General features: G+C 41.3%; 1 protein-coding gene across 3 annotated transcripts in view; it reads right to left on the bottom strand.

Moving 5' to 3' along the window:
* Nucleotides 1-20,089, bottom strand: part of TNFRSF13B (TNF receptor superfamily member 13B) — a 141,439-nt gene extending 121,350 nt beyond the window's left edge. Inside the window, exon 1 of one of the 3 annotated variants that reach the window (XM_085628919.1) lies at nt 19,920-20,089. The gene's annotated coding sequence lies outside the window, so the exon portion shown is untranslated. Of the gene's footprint in view, nt 1-19,446; nt 19,592-19,919 lie in introns of those variants that run through there. The other 2 variants (XM_085628918.1, XM_085628917.1) reach the window with 2 other exon arrangements.
* Between the last annotated feature and the right edge of the window lie 344 nt (nt 20,090-20,433).

Here is a 20,433-nt window from a genome sequence, read left to right on the forward strand (position 1 = left end):
TGCCTGTCCAGCCTATAAGTGGCAAACCCAGCAGGAACGGCTATGACAAGATCCGGATCAGATGCTTGGCCCATCCAAGTTTCCGTCATGAACAGGATATCTATTTTATGGTCCTGTATCAGTTCATGGATGTCCTGGCTGTGTTTGCTAAGCGAGCGGACGTTTGTGAGCGCAATGGTGTAAGATTTCGTCGGATGGTGCTTACCAATCTGAAAAGATTTACGAATGAACGGTAAAATGGCGTGACAGCCAGGGCAGTATGCTGCATGCTCTGTAGGCAGGGCATTAGGATGGAATATGCAGCATAAATGACTGGTCGGGGGGCGAAAAGCCTGTAGCTGAGCGGCTGAGTAACAGATACGGGGGGTAGGATGGAACAGACCAAGGGGGGTGGCCCTGGGCCCGGGCCAGGCGCGGACGGGCGCAGACGGGCTTGCCTTTGGCGCGCCTTCGGCGTGCCGCCGGCGCGCCCGCTGCGCCTGCCCGCTGCGCGGTCGGGCGGCTCTGTTGTTAATATACATAGCGGGGCGGGCAGGAGGAGGGTGGGAGGGGCGCCGAGCAAACCGGGCAGCCTTCCCAACACAAGATGGCGCCCAAAGTCAAGCTAATAGCTCCCCAGCGCGTGAACAGCGTCGCTGAGGGAAGAAAATGAACCGGATTCTCTGCGAATTAGTCTCGCCTGGGTGGGGGGGCGGGAATATAAAACAGAGCCTGGTTAAAATAATTACAGAGGTTAAAAACGAATATAGCAATCAGTCGTTTTAAATCATCCAATATACACAGAGCAACCCTCCGGCTTCCGCCTCAGAGGGAAAACATTGTCAATTACTGGCTGAGCGAGGACGGGCCTATTAAGTACCTTGGGAGGGCGGGAGGGGCGCCGAGCAAACCGGGCAGCCTTCCCAACACAAGATGGCGCCCAAAGTCAAGCTAATAGCTCCCCGGCGCGTGAACAGCGTCGCTGAGGGAAGAAAATGAACCGGAGCCTCTGCGAATTAGTCTCGCCTGGGTGGGTGGGCGGGAATATAAAACAGAGCCTGGTTAAAATAATTACAGAGGTTAAAAACGAATATAGCAATCAGTCGTTTTAAATCATCCAATATACACAGAGCAACCCTCCGGCTTCCGCCTCAGAGGGAAAACATTGTCAATGGCTGAATTATATTATTTTTTGGTATAATATCCTATTTGGAATTAAGATCTCCAAAGATTCAGTTTGTGATATATTACCTTCCAAGAAGGAAATTAAAGACACATTCCTTCTATATAAAACAGAAGAAAGGAATAAGTTGATTAAGACTCATAAGACATCTGTGTTTTATAGGCAGCTTAATCTAAAAAAAGGCCTTCAGTCATATTTGGTGGAAGTGACTAGGAAATCACACCGATTTGTTCTTGTACGTTTAAGGTTGGGTATCGTACACCATCTCGTATCATTCCCTGTGATTGGGGCTGGCTCTAGCGAAGAATGCCCATGTGACAATATTTCCAAACAAAGTTGTTGCCATTTTCTGTTATTTTGTAAATTTTATATATCCCTGAGGAAATGTTATCTGAAACCGATCTTTTTCAAATATAACATCCGTTTAACAGCAGATGCCATGAACCTACTCTGTTCTCTACAGAGCTGGGACATTTGTTTCCATGTAGCACTATATATTATAAAATGCAGAGCTGCTAGGAAATCTATAACTATCTGTTAAATGATAAATGTCGACTGTATCTTACTTTGATGTTATAGTTATGTATAAGTCATTTTATGAAATAACCTATTTTATGCATAAGTCACTTTACTATAATGAGTCGAACTCATTTTTCTATACACGAGTCACTTTATGTTAGCCACCTATTTTCCTCACCTATATGGTGATAGCTACTGACAAAAGATTTTAAATGACTTAATATTACAATGTCTTATTCATTTTTAAACATGTATATATATGGATGTATTAATTATGACTCACCATTCAATGCAAGTTAAGTTAGGGCTTGTATAGGAATCACTACCTGTCCATGATTTTGCTGAATTATATGTTATGCTATTTTATGTATTTTTTATTTGTTCAGCTTATATGGTTGTATTTATACAAACCGAATTAAAGCTTATTTGACTTGACTTGACACCACCGGCCCAGTGGGGGCCTGAACGGCCTTTCCAGAGGCAGATAGGCTTGTATTACATCCCTTTTACCAACGGGGCAGAGGTGTCATTCCCAGTCTCTAGCTGGGCAGGCCCATTAATGAATGCAGATTGAGCAGGGGGAGTGGGGGCTGAGCAGAAGTGGCCTTACTCAGGTGTGGTTCACCATTGTAAACTAATCCGTGCACAATCAGTCCTGGCAACATCTCCATTTTTTTTTAGCTCCGTGAAGTAAAGAAAACATGCTTCTTTTAGAGGGACCTCACCCCCCTCTTTTCATTATATTTAAAACACTGAAGCAGTGTTTTGCGAAGAGGCGCAATCTGCAAATGTGGCCCACGTTTCTGGGCCTATTTTTTTTATCCCAAACCAACCCTGTTTCCAAGCCACAATTGTGTAAAATCCAAGGTGCTATGAATGATTCTTAGAGCCTATAAATGACCAAACCACCTGCTCCTGGTTGCAAAATATTGCACTCCTGCCCTTCTTGCTTCTTGGGATTGGCTTCCCATGAGCTCCTAATCCCCTGAGATGAGCAGCCATGTCCAACCTCTTCTATCCTTCAGAACAAAATATGAAGACACATCAGTTCAAGGAACATCTAGCTAACTGATAAGAAGAACGATGATTAAGAATCACCCTCTTCCCTGGGCTGTGGTCCTGATTGCGGTCGGCATCACCTACATTCCAACACCGCAAGGATCAAAATTTATCGGGTGTAATGAATAGCACCTAGCTAGGATTACCGATCTCAAAATGGGAAATAATATGTGCAGCAAAATTTGAACGCCCAATTATTTACCTGGTATTTTTTCCAGAGTAAATTTTGCCAGGTTTGGATCTTCTGAGATTCACTTGCCAAATATGCGAGAATGTGGCGCTTATCGCACTACTTGAAATAGCAAAATGTGTGATAACAGATGTTACTGCACATATCTCAAATAATGGGGCCAGCCATAACTGGGATTTATCTGGATGATCGTCAAACTTTTTCTCTCCTAATAGTCATCATGCATATTGGCTGGTCTGTGGATTTAAGAGACATTTGGGGGCAAGCTCCTTAATTTTGAATCTTCCTCCTGCTATAAACATGCACAAAATCTATAGACTCTTTCTAAACCTATGTTTTCTGGATTCGGTTTACCAGTCATGTGACCGGATTGCCACTTCCAACAGAGGCACAACCTCCAGAATAGATCCAATAAAACACTTATATTTGAATGTATCTAGCATATAGCAGGACATGTTGATTGACTTTCCACTAGATAGCTTGAACCCTTTCCACAATATGATGGGCAATTTCTAGTCCCTCAGTGTCATTGAGAACAATGTTTCTCCCTGCCCTTAAAGAGCTGTGCTGTAGCAGATACCTAAATGCTCAAAATTCTTCAAACCATACCAGCATCCTAGACATGATCTGCTGGTATCCTTCAGCATATTTAGGAGAAGATCCATCCACAATCAAATGTGCTTAGCATAATCCAGTCAGGAAGCGGGTTTCATTACTTGGCCTCAAATTTGCTACCAGTACCTTTATTGAGAACTGGTCTTGGTTGTTCCTTTTAATTTCTCATTTTGAGTAGATGCTAGTGACCTCCACCCATTTGACATCATCTAGTCCCAGCAGGCCTAGGCAGCAGCATCCATCTTCATTTCTTAGAGCAGTTGCTTACAGGAAATTTAGATCTCATGGGTAATTGAGGCCTGTTTAATTGTCAGCCAACTGGGCATCTTACATCTGGGTGAGTTGAGTGAGGTATCTTACTCCTTAGTATACTTGAAGCAGGTTTTTGAGGCTAGAGAAATTCTCAGCTGCACCTAACATCTTGGAGGACAGGACTGGGATGTCTTAGCCTTTGGCAATTTTGACAGTGGTATTTAGGACCTGAATAATTATCAGCCATTTCTGCATTTTGCATCTGGAACTACTTGACTGGAGTATCATACTACTGGTTGAAAGTGTGTGGGAGTCATAAAGGGCTCAGTAAATCTTAAGTGCCTCAAGATAAACCAGCTATGGGGAATTTGAGGGTTGAGGATTCTCGGTTACCTCAGCGGCATAGATCTAGGTGGGATTGACGGGAACATCCTGCCCCTGTGGAGATTTCAAGACCAGAATAATTAATGGGAGCCTCAACATCTTGTATCCGGTGTACGTGAAAGAGGTGTTGGAGGCCTGAGTATTCCTCACCATCTCAGTATCTTTTAACTGGTAGCAGTGATATGGGTATTTGAGGCCTGAATAATATTCAGCTGCCTTGTCAACTGCATCCAGGTGGACCTGAAAGGAAAACACTGTTAGTGGGTAATCCTGACAGAATCTTAGAGGCCAAAGTGACTGTAATTTTGTTTTATTTTTGACATGGGTTCTTTCCTCCTGGATAACCTCCAAAGAGATACTCAGGCATCAATTTACAGCTATGTCACTGGCTTGTTGTTATTGCTGCAAAGACCACTGTACGCAAGTACACATCATCAACACTCCCTCAGGACCAACCCCCTTACCATGCTCACTCTTGTGTTGTTGTGGGGAGGTTGTTTGCACAATCTCCGTTTCCTGTTTCCCTCCAGTGTCCTCTCCATTATCATATACTTCACTCAAACTCCACCCTTACTTCCCTCAATTGCCACACCTCTTCCAAACTCCAGCTCCTATTTTCCTGATACACTAGCCAATCCTCTTTGCTCCCCTTCATCATGTCTTCCTCCAGGCCTCTTGTTCAAGCTCTACACCCATCCTCAAGCACTTCAGCCTTCCATCCTATGTTCAATTTGGACCTAGAAAGTGCAGGAGGACCAGTCTCTGCAGCAAACTCTTATGTGTTTACTGATCCCCTCCTCCAGATCTTCAACAATTTAGCTCTCAGTGCTAAAACCACCACCAGGGAGAAGCCCTTCTGTCCCAAATCTGGGTCCAGGGAGACTCACAGAGGTATATATATGTGAACAATTTATAACATTCTAATACTTAGCTCTGTGCCATCTGCACATCTGACCATTTCATGACTTTGGCATGAAATGGACCACACCCAACTCTTCCCACCCAGAACACTCTACACCCACACTTTCCAACTCTACAGAAAGGCTTTAACTGCTGTCCTTCCTGAAAATTCAACAGCGCTACGATGTGATACCAGTGAACGTTTGTGCTATACAAATGACAGGTAGCATAAAATTGTCAGTGCCATCAGGTGTTGGTGGAAAAATAATCAAGTTTGTGCTCTCAGTGACCTATTTTTTAGACCAGAAGGCTTCCTGACTATGACTGCTAGCAGTCTTATTCATTAATGACAGATATGGTTTGGCAATGCGAGTGCTTTAGGTACTAGCGGTCTCAGTCTCCATATGAGCTGCCATAGCAGCATCCTACAACAATGTGGTATCTACTGATTGGTCGAGAAATCTGGACGATTATTCATTATGTGTGAGCAAAATCTGACTGTGCAGAACTACAGAGCTGTGGTTGGTTGAAGCTGCGTGCTGTCTATATGCAGCCAATGGAGTCTCGAACATGGTCCGACTGTACAGAGAGTGTTTGGCAAGGGGCAACATTTTGGCAGTTAATGCTAAATATATTGGGCCTCATTTATGAAAAGTGATGCATCGCTGCGAGAAAACAGCGATGCGTCACTTTTCATTGTGCTCTCCTTGCGACACCAATGATGCGTCATATTTACAGTATGAGGCATCATGTCGCAAGGAGTTACAGATACGTCAGTATTTCTGACGTATCTGTAGGCACAAAAATGACGCATTGCTGGAGTGTGTCACAAAAGTGACGCAACTTCAGCAGTGGATCATTTCACATGGGCAAGTCCCATGTGAAATGTGCCTGCGTCAGTCTTATGCCTGCCATGAGGCGTCCTAGAAGTGGCGCAGTGAAATCCTATAGATTTCACTGCGTCACTTCTACGACCCTTTCTTGCGTCAGAACGCCCCCCGCATACATTATACCTGGCGCAGGTATAATGTGGCGCAGGTGTTTACAAAATGATGCATCCACTTAGATGCGTCACTTTGTAAATATGGTGCAACAAGGCTCATTTTTTACGCTGCTGGTGCATCCGGCGGCGCAAAAGTGACGCAAGGGCTCATAAATAAGCCCCATTAAATCTGAGGACACAGGCTTCTCCACACTGTCTTTCTCCGGTGCACTTCTGATAAAGTACAGCCTGGACCTGTCATAAGACATAGACAATGAACCCTCTGCCAGCTGTTTGCAGTGCATAAACCAGAGCTGCCCAGGCATGAGCATGTGAACCATGGTGGGCAGAAAGATATGGGATGACAGTGGGCCCTGACAGCTTTAAGAATGTGAAGTCCCTCTGAGCACACCTAAGGGCTGGCAGATAGAGAACCCCCCTCCCCCTTGGCCTAGTCTGACGGTCGAATGCCCATTGCCACCCTGTGGATGAGGGTGAGAGGCGGAGTTAGTGTTTATGCAGTAAGATGGCACTGGGAAATCCATAACCCGTAAACACTGCAGCACACCAAGGGCATAGAAGTACATACATTTCAGTTGTATTTTGTAGTTAATCGATTCAAAGATTAGGTTAGGTATAGGAATTAATATTCATTTTAAAATCTGTTACTGTCCCTGTATTATCAGATTCTGAGCGAATACCACAGTTGGAAAAAAATGACTGGGTTTTATGGGCAACCATATTTTCGCATTGGAGCTAGCTTTTCTTTGATGGGGCTCAAGTAAATCACAACTAGTCTATGCTGCAAGCTAGGAATCTTCTGTGTGCTGAAAGTGAATGATCCACTCTGACCCTTTCCAAGGTCACTGCATCGGGAGCACGCCCCAGTCTTTTTTATTATATTCCTTAACTCTTTTGCTTGTGGACTGAATGTGAGGGCACCGTAGCCTATGTTTTAATGACCTATTAAGGTTTGTGTGAAGGAATAATGATGCTGCTATCATTATGTTTTTGATAGAATTATAATATCCATATGTTTTATGTTAAAATTAAATATTAGTGTCATATTATAATGTTGTTCGTATTAATAATGTTAATAATGCTACTGGCGTTATTTGTGCACCTGGAACTCCTCAGGTGTAGTTGTTGTGTAAAGCGCTCTGACGTCCTGCCAATAGCGAGCACTATAAAAGAACCTTAACTAAACATATATTGTCATTTCAGTGGAACACATACAAGATAGCTGCTAGTTATGTGTCGTACAAATAACTCAAGTAAACTTCGCAAGCCCCGCCCCCTAGGGCGGTAGACATATTAATGAGGCATCACCAATGGATATCATCAGAAACTCATGGCATTGATTAAAAAACCCTAAGTCAAGGCGGAGAAAGGGTCTATTAGACACAACTATTCAGCAGTATAAAACCAGAGAAATAAAATCTTGGTTGAAGATGTCTTAGGGATATGAATCAAAGCCTCAAAAAACCTCAGAAATTTGTGAATTAATTAAAATAGCTATGAAACTTTAGCTTTCCTGCCATGTGATACTCATGATCTCACACATGACATCCCAAAGGAGAGTTGCCCAAATGACATCAATAATCTGGCATAAGATGCCACTTTTTCACATATGGCACATCATTGCTGTATACTTAACATTCTGGATAAATGAAAGGACATTTGGAGATAAGATGACATGTGTTTGGGCCATTCATTCACTTAGACATCCTGAGTCCCTTCGTGGCCGACTCGTGCTTCTCCATCATCTATCCACTCACTTACCTACTCTCTCCATCACCCAGTAAACCAGAAGTTAGTAAACTTCTTTCACGGACAAAGTCATTGACCGCATTGTACCTTGGCTTTATATCACACAATAACCTATACATCAAGTAACTGTTTTATAGAGTTACACTTTTCATATATTTTGTGAACAATAATTAATTAAAACAAGACAACATAACGAATGATGGGGAAACTGGGGTGTGTCCTGTTGAAAAGTAGCTGTAGTTTTATTATAACTAGTAGTAATGGCACCAGTAGTAGTGGCATTAATAATATTATTAATGATGTCAGCAGTTTTTACATTACCAGGTGAAGCAATAGCAGCTGTACAAAAACTAGTAGTGGCATCAGTTGTAGTAGCTCTATTAATACTATCAGTTGTTTTTTATTTGTTTTATTGTTTAGGATACAGCCTTTTACAAAAAAACGTAAATGTTGAATTATCACATATTTCAGACCAGTGCTCAATTTGAGCTGGTCGTTTCCAGTGCTCAGCACCCGCACTGAACACTTTATTGTCAACACCTGCGCTTGTGACAGTCTGCCACAAGGCGGCACTGTCTGGCTAAATTAGAGATGACCACAACAAGTAAAATATTGATTGAATATACATTAAAATGACTATTACCTGCCACCCAAGCCATTCTTATAGCTTTGGGGCCTGGAAAAGGCCGAATTGTCACACTTGTAGAAGTGTGATGGTTAGTAGTTGTGTTGTTACTATCATTGGGAGCGCAAGGTGTGGTGCAAGCTGCAGTGGCCTCATGACGAGAGCCCTGGTGCTTATTTTTTTAACAAATTAAGCACTGTTTCAGGCAAATATAAATAAAACAGAACTTCCAACTCGTACATAATTACATAGATCTTAGCCCTTTACATATATACTGAGGCTATGGCTTGAGCTTTTGTTTACAGAAATACATTTACTCAGGACCACATTTTTCAAATAGTCAATAGTTTCTAAATATCAAAAATTTGGAAAACAATCATATTCTTTTTGTGTCGCTCTCATACTAGATTAAAATAACCATTACACAACTTCATTTAATTAAGGTGACTGTAATGGCTAGAGTGGCTGTGCTCTCACACTGCAATAGCAAAAATTGCAAATTTCAGCACAAAATAAGGACATTTTTTAAAGATTCTGTAAACCTTAATCTTCTTTAGGGTTATCCCCATAGGCCGAGCGACCCCACATTCTGTAACGAGTCGGTATTATATTAATTGGTGTATGATACCAAAATTCTTCCTTAACTATTCTTTTTATCTTATTCTTCCACTCTGAAAATGATGGACTTGTGGTAGACCAATAATATTACCAGTTCTTGTAGCACTAGAGGAAGTATATGTGGTAATAGTGGTAATCATTTTACTTTTGTCAGTTCTCCTAGCAGCTGAAGTACTTAGTGGTATCAGTGATAGTGGCACTACTAATATGATCCGTTGTAGAACTAGTAGAAAGAGGTGTCATAGTAGTAGTAATAGTGGTAGTATCTTCAAAATGTCTTGTAACACTAAGGGGCATATCAGCAACAGCCGGCGATAATTATCGCTAAGCGCACTTAGCGCTAGTATAAGTATCGCCGGCTAACGTGGATTTTTATCGCTGAGATAGCGTGCTATTAGCAACGCTTATCTCAAAAGTGATAAAAATCCTAGCGCTAACTGCCAAACGTGAGAGTATCGCTGGAAACCCAGCGATAATCTCACGAAGTTTGGCTTTAGCTTGATGATAGGGCCTCACATACTGAGCCATGATATCCACCTTCCATAGGATATCATGGCTAAGTCAGTCCTGAAGCAGGCGTAAGGAAAGTAGCGATAACATGGGTTATCGCTACTTTTCTTGCCGCTATGCTTCATAGCGTGGGGCTTGATGATAGGAGAAATGTCACTTAGCGACATATCTCCTGTCATGTCAGGTCAGTAACACCCACTTTGCATCTCATTAGAGATGCAAAGCCGGGCGTTAAGAATCCGGGCGCTAATGCAAGGTTTCACGCGATGGCGTGACCTTGCTGATTAGGCGATAAAATTATCGCCGCTTTTCGCCTGAAAACGGACGCAAAAGCGGCGATAATTTTATATCGCCTCGTTGCTGATATGCCCCAATGTACTCATAGTGGCAGCAACAATAGTATTAGGAGTTGTAGTAATGTTAGTACTAGTAGTTTTAAAAATATAAGTAGTAGAAATGACAATGTAAGTAGGCGTAGTATTAGCTATAGGAGTAACACATATGTTAGCAGCAGTACTTGGTGCACTAATCCCAGATGTAGGACCCTAAGTAGCACCTTTTGAAGTACCCTGAAGACCCTGAAGAAGGTTATGAATGTGGCGTGTCTACTTTTCACTGAGAAGGACCCACTCTGATGCAGGTAGCAAGCAATCGACAAAAGGTCAGGTAACACAGCACATAACATGCCATAACATAAGATTACATAAAATAAGGTACCATACCATAACATAACTTTAGACAACATATTTCGACCTAGTTACTATTTCTGTTCTAGGAAGCGGTTCACACTGAAACCTCAAAACTGTATACAGCCTAAGTTAAGACGCCAGCTGTGTTCTCACAGATGTGCTGTAAAAACATACTGGGTCCACTGTTGAGTTTCAGAGCCGCACACTGAAACAAGTTGGGACTCATCTGGGGTTCTCACAAACCTGCACCTGGAGTGCTGCAAAATGACCCTCAGTATCTGACTATGCACTTAGTGGTTTTTTTTAAAGGTTCAAAAACAAGTTTAGACGATTGTCCATAAAACATTCTAAAAGCACACTTAACAATTAAAAGCTTTAAATGAGCCCCCCTCCTCGCTGCACCACCCCACCCCCATTACATTTCATTTTTAAAATTCTGTTTAACAGATCGTAAAAAAACGAGCAATCCCAACTGCCACATCTAAGTATCGCATCGCAGACAATAACTCCACCGCTTTGTTGCTGTGAAAAGCGTCATTTTAAAAAAACAGATGGACATATCATCAAGGCCATGCGATAATTATCGCTCAGCACTCTTAGTGCAAGGATAATTATCGCCGGCCAACTCTGAATTTTATCGCGAAGATAGCGTGCTATCAGCAACGCTTATCTCCAAAGCGATAAAATTCAGAGCACAAGCTGCCAATTGTGCGATTATCGCTGGAAATACAGCGATAATCGCACAAGGTTTGGCGAAAGCTTGCTGATAGGGCAAGGCATACTTAGCCATGATATCCACCTTACATAGGATATCATGGCTAAGTCAGTTTTGAAGAAGGCGTAAGGAAAGTTGCGATAACAGAGGTTATCGCTACTTTGCTTGTCGCTCTGCAGGTTAGCGTGCCCATTGATAATTGGAGAAATGTCGCTTAGCGACATTTCTCCAGCTATGTCAGGGCAGGCACGCCCACTTTGCATCTCTTTAGAGATGCAAAGATGGGCGTTGGGGGAAAGGGCGATAATGCAAGGATTCACGCGACAGCGTGACCTTGCTGATTAGGCGATAAAATTATCGCCGCTTTCCATCCGAAAACGGACGCTAAAGCGGCGATAATTTTATCTCCGGGGCTTGATGATATGCCCTAGAGGTCTTAAAAACTTGATCCGATTTGCGAGATAAAAGACGCAATCCATAAGAATATGCGTAAGAGTACATTTGACTTTCAAAGGGCAGGGACAAAAACCACTATTATTCTGCACCCCAGTCCTATGTGGATGGGATGAATAGATTGGATTACATCCCACCCGAACCCTTAAAATTTATTTTCTCAAACCTGGGTCTGGTAACCGTGCTAGATAAGGCCAAATGAAGCAAGCACTTAGTGTTTGTTTATTAGACTTGCAGTTAATGCCTCTCTGATTTTAAGAGGTTTTATACTCTAGGTTCAAATGAGAACATATGAAATGGAGATTTTACAGAATATTTGCAGAATTCAAGCAGACGTGGTATAACTTGCAATCTCCCATGGCTTGGCACAATTACAAATCTGGGTTTCCTGAAGATGTAAGCACCTGTTTGCCCATTCTACTGCGACAAGCAACAAAGTGACGAAAAGAATGATGGAGTTAATATCAACCAATGGTGATCACTCAGGGCTGCATTACAGACAATAGTTTCTCACCCACAATGCTACATTAGACAGAGACCAGCCATATACAAATCAGTCTTAATCCTTCTCCAATATGAACAATCCAGCCCAAATGCCAGGCCAGGTCCCCTCCACATGGGAACACAAGTCACCCCAGACCAGTTTTGATCTACTTAAGTCTTGTCTTGAGATACAGTTTGAGTCCTGTGACACACTGAGCATGGAACCTACGTCAGGGCATACACACCACCCTTACAACATCTACTGAAGAAACAACAGTGATAGAAGGAATGCTTGACTTCATCTCAGCCACTGCTCACGTGGGCTGCATCCAGACGATCATTTTTCACCCACTACTCTATACAGAGATCAGTCATATGCAAATCTGTCTTGCTCCTGCTACAATGGGAACAGACCAGCCCAAACTCCCAGGCAAGGGTCCCTCCAAACTCCCAGCCAAGGCTCCCTCCACACAGAAACACAAGCAGGCCTAGACTGGTTTCCGCCTACTTATTCCACATGAGTTTGCCTGTTATAATACTCGGTACTACTTATTCTTCATGTGTTTGCCCGGTATAATATGCGGTATTAACAATGCTGCCCCTGAGCAGCGAAGCAATGACAAAAGGCGCTCTAATCCCCCATAATCGCATGATTCTAAGGCCTGAATAAAACCTGACTTAGCATTATTGCCTATGGGAGGTAGATTGTATGGTTAAGTACACACTCCTCTGTTACCAAGCTTTTCATTAGCGCTGTGAAATCATCGCAGGATTTCACACGCTAATGATCATTATCGCAGTCTATCGCTGGATTGTACTTCGCCTGTTAGCAAAGCGTTGCTAATACGCCGCTAACACGGCGATATAATTCAGCGATAGAGGGCGATAATGAAAAACGCGCTAAGCGCGATTTGCAATATTTATCGCGTGTTCTTGATAATATGGCCCAAAGTATATTTCTAGGCTGAATTTCATGGGTAGAAACTTTGACGAAACCCACCGTATAATAATGGGGGTGCAAGGCAAGGAATTTCTCTGTTTTAAAAAACATTATTCACGTGGAGAAAAAAAAGGGAAAAAGGCAAATGCACTTCTTTGCCAACTTTCTGCATGGAAATGTGTACACCGGTTTCAATTTTGTATTCAGAAACATTTACGCATTTGAGCAATCAAATAAATGTATGAGTGTCACAGAACTACTGGACTAAAGTAAAACTTTGGGATGTCCAAAAAAGTCTGAAAATATCTCCAAACACATGGATAATCTTATAGTTAGCCTACCTTGTGTGAACCAAGATGCAAGTTAATTCTGATATCATAAAATAGGTTAGTAAGGCCCACCATGTGACACCATCAAACTTTCTGCTGGCCACATTTGAATCCCAATTCCCTGGGCTTTACCATAAAAAGTGGCAGATTCTTCTAAAAGGTTTTGTGGCAGACATCTAGGAAATGTTCAACCTCACTTACCTTGTAAATCACAAACTGCTTCTGCCCCCTCAACTGAGATATGTTGACCTAATAGTAAAATTGGCTTTTAAAAAAAATGTATTAATGTTATTATCATCATCATTATTATTTTTATTATTATGGGACATTGTAACACCCTACAGCTGGAATCCGAGCTACTGAATATTAAAGCATTCCACAAGGCGAAGTCTGCATTAAATGAGATGGAATAATAATTTAATTTACTGTTTATTGTTAATGCAGATATGAAACCAATCTTTTTTTAAATGTGAAGGAAAACATGGGTTTATAGCCATTTATGGCAGAACAAATTTTTAAAGGGTTAAACATAGTTAATAAGAGAGCTTACTACATATCCCCACCATTCCCTTTCCACTTCTGTTTCCTCAGACTATACTCCCTCTCTGCCACATAATACCTCATCCTTAAATTTTAAATAGAAGCATTCTGGTAGACAACTAAGGGGGTTTTTAGTCATTCATCCATTTACATATTAAGAGGGTCAGAAATTAATACTTTAGTTTTCAAACTGAGTTTTTATTTGGCTATTTAATTTTTTATTTTACTTCTCCTATTTTCTTTATAGTACCTTTCTTTTGCACCTCTCTGCATGAATGTGAACTTGCGTGAAAATCATTTTATTATGAGTAAAGTGTAAGGAAATTATAAAAACAAATAAAAAATGATTATCTATGTAAAACATCTATATATGATTTGAAGACAGCTACATTCAAATTTCATTAATTACAACGTATTTTGAAATATGTAAAGAGTTTGGTTAAATAGGTCTCTTTAATCATGCAGAAATACAATTTGCTGCATTGCTCAATCACAACCATAAAATTGGAGTTAGAAAAATCCATTAAAATGCATACAAAAAATAATTCTACTAGTTTGTAAGCCAAAAGAATAGGCCCCCTTCCTTTCTGTTGGTATTTTATCGAATCCTGTACATGTTGAAATGTTCTTTGTAATACTATACATTGTATTTTAGCTTCTGAGGTGGTACGGGTTTGTGCTTCACCCTACCGTGCTTACTATGTATATTATGTATACATAAAGAATCAAGCTTTCTCTAGTTGTTAAATACTAAAGATGGCTCAAATTTGAAAGCATTACAAATACATGTAATGCATTTCCCAATTTGTAGAATGTTTAAACCAGTAAAAGAACAAACTATTTTATAAAACAGAGTATAACTAATCACATTCTTAACATTACAATCACCTTCCATTTGTGCTTATCTAAACAATGAAGCAATTATTTGTAAAGCACATTACAATATGTCAAGGTTTACACTGTTTAAAACATTTTCCATAGATTGGGAGCATTTTAAATGTAAAAGGCAACCCAAAGCAAACATAAAGAATGTCTATTAGGACTCCTTTCTTTCTAGCAGGTGAAATGATAAGCGTTTTTATGCAAATGTTTAGTCCTAATCCAAAGAATTCGACAGGACCGGCTTTTCAAGAGACACAGGCTGGACTAGTACGCATCTGGTTTTAGACCCATGTGGGTTACGGCTTTGAGCATTTGCCAAAAGACAGAGCACTCATTTGTGATCATTCAAAAGACTATGGATGCTTGACTCTTCATGAGTTCCTATGCCGCTACAGATGACACATTCAGACGGATATCTACTGTCAGTCGAGACCCACACATATACTCCATAGAGTTTGAACATTGACTATACCATCTCAGACTGTAGATCCAATTTAGGAAACAAGAGCATTTGAAGAATTATATTGCCTTATACTTCTTGGGTGTAATGTCATTTGAAAAAGCTCTGAAATTTCTCTTCTTTACCCAGTTTTTAATTTTCTCCTGTCTCAGAGCACTGCACCATCTACACTCTTTACTTTGTGGTGTGAAATGTATGTCACTTGTTTTATAATGAAGTCAATATGTCTTTTTACTAGTATGGGGGCCCACTTTTTCATTCAAGTTATGGATAATTCTGTATACACCTATTGGATCAATGCTCAATGGACTGTTTCTATTGGAGATTTGAAGTCACCAATGAATGAATTCCTAGGAACCTGTTGCTATTGCATTAACCAGATTCCTTGGGTACATGGGTTAGTTGTGAAATATAACTACAGGTCAACACTCTAGTTCCTGCTTGGAGGAGTGTGATTTTCACAGCAACATGTGGGTTATGATTAAATAAGAATTGTAGTCAGAACTTGCTATGAATCTCCTGGGTGAATATTGACTACTTAGGAGCTAATCAGAGTGCAGCATGTTGGTAGTGTACAAATATCCTGAGTAGATATACATTAAAACATTGCAATGTTGCCAGCAGCAGGCCTATACCAATGTTTATGTCCCGAACATTCCAATGTTTTAATATGTAAGAGAAGCCATGTGGTGGGGACCAAATCATCCCACAAACCAGAGGTGATCCGTCACTGCGGGCATCAGGGCTAAGCCCCTCCACCAATCCCCTTGCCAGTTTGACAGATACCATGCCAGGGTAAGGCAGCCAGGTGTTTTACATGTGCTAATGCGCCGACGCCTGCCAGCATGAGCCACGTTTTGCCATGCTGAATATCTCACAGCCCCAAGGGCAGTGACATCATCAACCCAGCAAAGCCATGAAAGGATCCTCCCCCGCATGACGAGGGGGAGCGTCACTGATAGAGTCAGCTCTGGGACGCTTCAGGTTTTTTAAGAGCTGAAGAACTCAGGGCTCACTGTCTATCAATGACGCCTCACATCACACTTCCCTAACTCGTCACTGAGCAGGGTGGGATCAGCATGTCTCATAGACCCCATCTCACTTTGTGACGAGTTAGGAAAGATGTTCCTCTCATTGGCTAACCCTTGAAAGGGTTAACCAATGAGAGGAGGTGGCGGGATGTTCTTTTTCCTGTTTTTCATCCCAAAGCCTCCAGCTCCTCATGGGCTGTCGTGTTTCTTGTTCCCACCACCTGCTGGTTCTGTCATCACCGCCACAGCCCAGTAAGTGCCTTATTGAATGTTAGGGTGCATGTGTGTATGTATGAATGCATGTGTATTTGCGTGTGTGTTCTGTGAATGGGTAAGTGCAAGTGTGCGGGTGTATGTGCTTGTAAATGGGTGGCAGTGTGTGTGCACATGTATGCTTATGAATGGAAAAGTCTGAATATTTTAGTATGTGTCTGCTTGTGAACGGATAGGTGTGAGTATGTGTGCGCATTTGTGTTTGTAAATGGATAGGCGTATGTGCACGCGTGAGTGCTTGTGAATGGATGTGTTTGAGTGATTGTGCTGGTGGATGGGTAGAAGTGAGTGCGTGCATGTGTGCCTACCACACTACTTCTGCAAGTTACCAGCCACCTCTGCTACCAACATAGCAGTATGTAACCTCAAACTTAAAAATCACAAAACACCCTATTTCTTCAAAGGTATCGATTTGGATGTAAGCAAAATGAACTTTGCAGGTTCAGACACTAACAATTATTTTCTAGGAGACACTGACAGTAGCCTTTTGGGAACACCACCAGCTCTGCGCCATTTGAACACAGGTATTCTTCACTATAAAGAGTATTTACTTTGACAAATTGCCCAGTACAGGAACTATTTCAAAGAAGCAAGATTATACTTCAGCATTAGATGAACCAGGATTTAACCTATCAATTTTTTGTTAATGATCAGAAAAGAAAATTTATTTTGACTAAGGTGATATGTCATCTCCTCATTGGAGTCTTCATTTTCTGGCAAGCAACCACAGAACCTTAAATGTAGGTCAGACTTAAAATATTTGCTCAGCTTAAGTCATTGCATTTGGTAAGTTAAGATATTAAATAACAATTCACTCTATCAATAGGAGTGAATGTTTTTTCAGTGCAAAATAATGAAAAATAAATAGCAAGTGGATCATTCAAATATTCAGGGTTGCACAGTTAACACAAAGGAAACTGACAATGAGAAACAAAAACAGAACAGAATATGGTGTAGGGGGAGATCCACCCTCTCTTATTTCCGCAGTTAGGACCATAGAAACACAACGCTTTTGACCTACTCGGATTCGGTTTTATAATCAAAACACAGGGGCCGTATCATACAGAGATTTGCATCAATGTTATTTTATTTTGTCAGCACTCTAGGACATATCAGATAAATAAATGTGTGCCCATAGAATGAGAATTTGTTAGCAGCAAATTGCACAATACTTGATGTTAACACCATATTGCAACATAAGTTCCATTGTTTCCCATGGTATTGAAATGAACAAAAAAAATTTAACAAATAAAAATACCACTGACACCTTTTAACACCACAGATTAAATCCAATGCTACTGACAGAAATTTGTTTACATGGTAAGGGCAATGCCGCTGACAAATTCAAATACCGCCATCACAAATCTATTTACATGGTAAGGGCAATGCCGCTGACAAATTCAAATACCGCCATCACCATTCTATTAACATGGTAAGGGCAATGTCGCTGACAAATTCAAATACTGCCATCACAAATCTATTTACATGGTAAGGGCAATGCCGCTGACAAATTCAAATACCGCCATCACAAATCTATTTACATGGTAAGGTCAATGCCGCTGACAAATTCAAATACCACCATCACAAATCTGTTTACATGGTAAGGGCAATACCGCTGACAAATTCAAATACCAGAACCACAAATCTATTTACATGGTAAGGGCAATACCGCTGACAAATTCAAATACCAGAACCACAAATCTATTTACATGGTAAGGGCAATGCCGCTGACAAATTCAAATACCGGAACCACAAATCTATTTACATGGTAAGGGCACCACAAATCTATTTACATGGTAAGGGCAATGCCGCTGACAAATTCGAATACCGGAACCACAAATCTATTTACATGGTAAGGGCAATGCCGCTGACAAATTCGAATACCGGAACAACAAATCTATTTACATGGTAAGGGCAATGCCGCTGACAAATTCGAATACCGGAACCACAAATCTATTTACATGCTAAGGGCAATGCCGCTGACAAATTTAAATTCCGCCATCACATATCTGTTTACATGACAGTGGGTGCCCTTCCCTCTTTCTTTGCTGTGCTGCTGCAGCTCATGAACTAACCTGTAGAATTTCATAAATATATGAATCTACCTTAGGCAGTGCAATGTCTTAAAAGCAGACGCATATCTCTGCATCAGCGCACCTGTTCCCTGTAACCCTCAAATGGCATACATTTCAAACACAGAGAAATGTATGAAACTGCAAAAAAGTGTAGATTGCTTAAAAAGCTGCAGCAGAATATACTTCTCAAAAAGCCAGTTAAAAATGGAACCCAGCGTGAACATTGGCAGATGACTTGTTTTTATTCTCGAATTACATAATTTTTCCGCAAACCAAACATTTCCCTTTCCCAGAGCTCAGATACGAGCTCTCTGGCTCTTTCAGTTCTAGGAATGTGGCCATGTACATAGCAGGGATTTCAGGGGGAGGGGCCTTTGACTGATTGATTGATCCTCTACCCCATTCCTTTCTTTGCCCTCCACCATTGTGCAGAGGTAGCACAAACATGAGTGCAGACGTAATCTTGCCCCACATGAGATGTTAACCATCGGGGATTCCACTATCCACTCCACTATCCACTTGGTCACAAATCACGGCTTCTAATTTCCAACAGATACATAAAAATGCCTATATTTTAGGCTTTGTCCGCAGAACCCTGGGTAATTCCACCAGAGGATATGTCCCCACCTGGATGTAGGGTGTCCCACTAGGCTCAGACGTCGCCAGTGGTACATGTCTTGGTGCCAAGTCTGAAAATATGGTCCTGACAGGACATGGTTTCATATAAAGCATCAGTCTCAGGTTGAAAGGTCAGGTAACCTGGTGAACAGACCACTCTAGGCAGCTCCATGTTTCTCCAATGAACAGAAAACACCCAGATCTATGAAACTCCCTTTCTTTGATCTGTATGCCTTCGTCAGGTCTCTTTGTAACCCCCGTGAAAAAAGAAAACCCAGATCTGCGAAACTCACCTCCTTTGCTCTGTAGGCCTTCATCAGGTCTCTTTGTCTTCCCCATTGAAAAGAAAACACCCAGATCTGCGAAACTCACCGTCTTTGCTCTGTAGGCCTTCATCAGGTCTCTTTGTCTCCCCCATTGAAAAGAAAACACCCAGATCTGCGAAACTCACCTCCTTTGCTCTGTAGGCCTTCGTCAGGTCTCTTTCACTCCTCATGCGCAGACCCCCTTTGAGCATGACCACGCAAATAAAGTGCATTTATTATTAGACTTGCATTTGATTGGAAACACAGCAGTTCATATCCTGGGGCTTCCCCAAGCACAGCGCATGCAAACTTCTGAGCCAAAAAAAACTTCAAACTTGACAGCATTTTCGACTCCACCTCTTTCAATCTGAGACTGAGGGGCTGAAACACAGCTTCTAGGTACTTGTAGGTTCAAGCTCACATTATAACAGCAATGCTCGGTCAGCGCGGGGACACTGCCATTAATACTTGAGAGGTCTTTATCGATTTTTTATATGATTTCATATGATTGAAGACAGACACCTGCTTAAATGCACTTACCCTGGTGAAAATTCCACTTGGCCAGTTACAAATGGCGTCCATGGCATCCAATTGGACCCAGATGATGTTTTTGATTAATAATAAATCTCTGTGCAGAGATTTCGTGCTATCGCCTATTCATCTTGGAAGTGGTTTTAGGTGTCAATTGATTGATGCTCCAGAGGCTCCCACCATAGGAAGCCTTTAACATATGGAAGACTGGATATGTAAATAATATATAATGACGAAGAGATTTGAATATGTTAGTATGAATTTTCTCCGTATGTGGAATTGCTTGTTGTGGATACGTTTTTTGAGGAGTTCATTTTGAAGTTTTTGCTTTAATACAGAATACTGAAGAACACATGCTTTATGCTGGCTCCATTTTCACAGCCACCTGAAACTTATATCTGTGTGAGAACATATTTTTTTACAAGCATTGGATAATCTGTGGACAATCCTGAAGGATCGTTCTTGTAACATAACCATGAAATGGATAAGTGAAATACTGACAGTGAAAAATGTATTAAAAATA

The sequence above is a fragment of the Triturus cristatus genome, chromosome 10 (genome assembly GCF_964204655.1).
Source record: "Triturus cristatus chromosome 10, aTriCri1.1, whole genome shotgun sequence".
Classification (NCBI taxonomy): domain Eukaryota; kingdom Metazoa; phylum Chordata; class Amphibia; order Caudata; family Salamandridae; genus Triturus; species Triturus cristatus.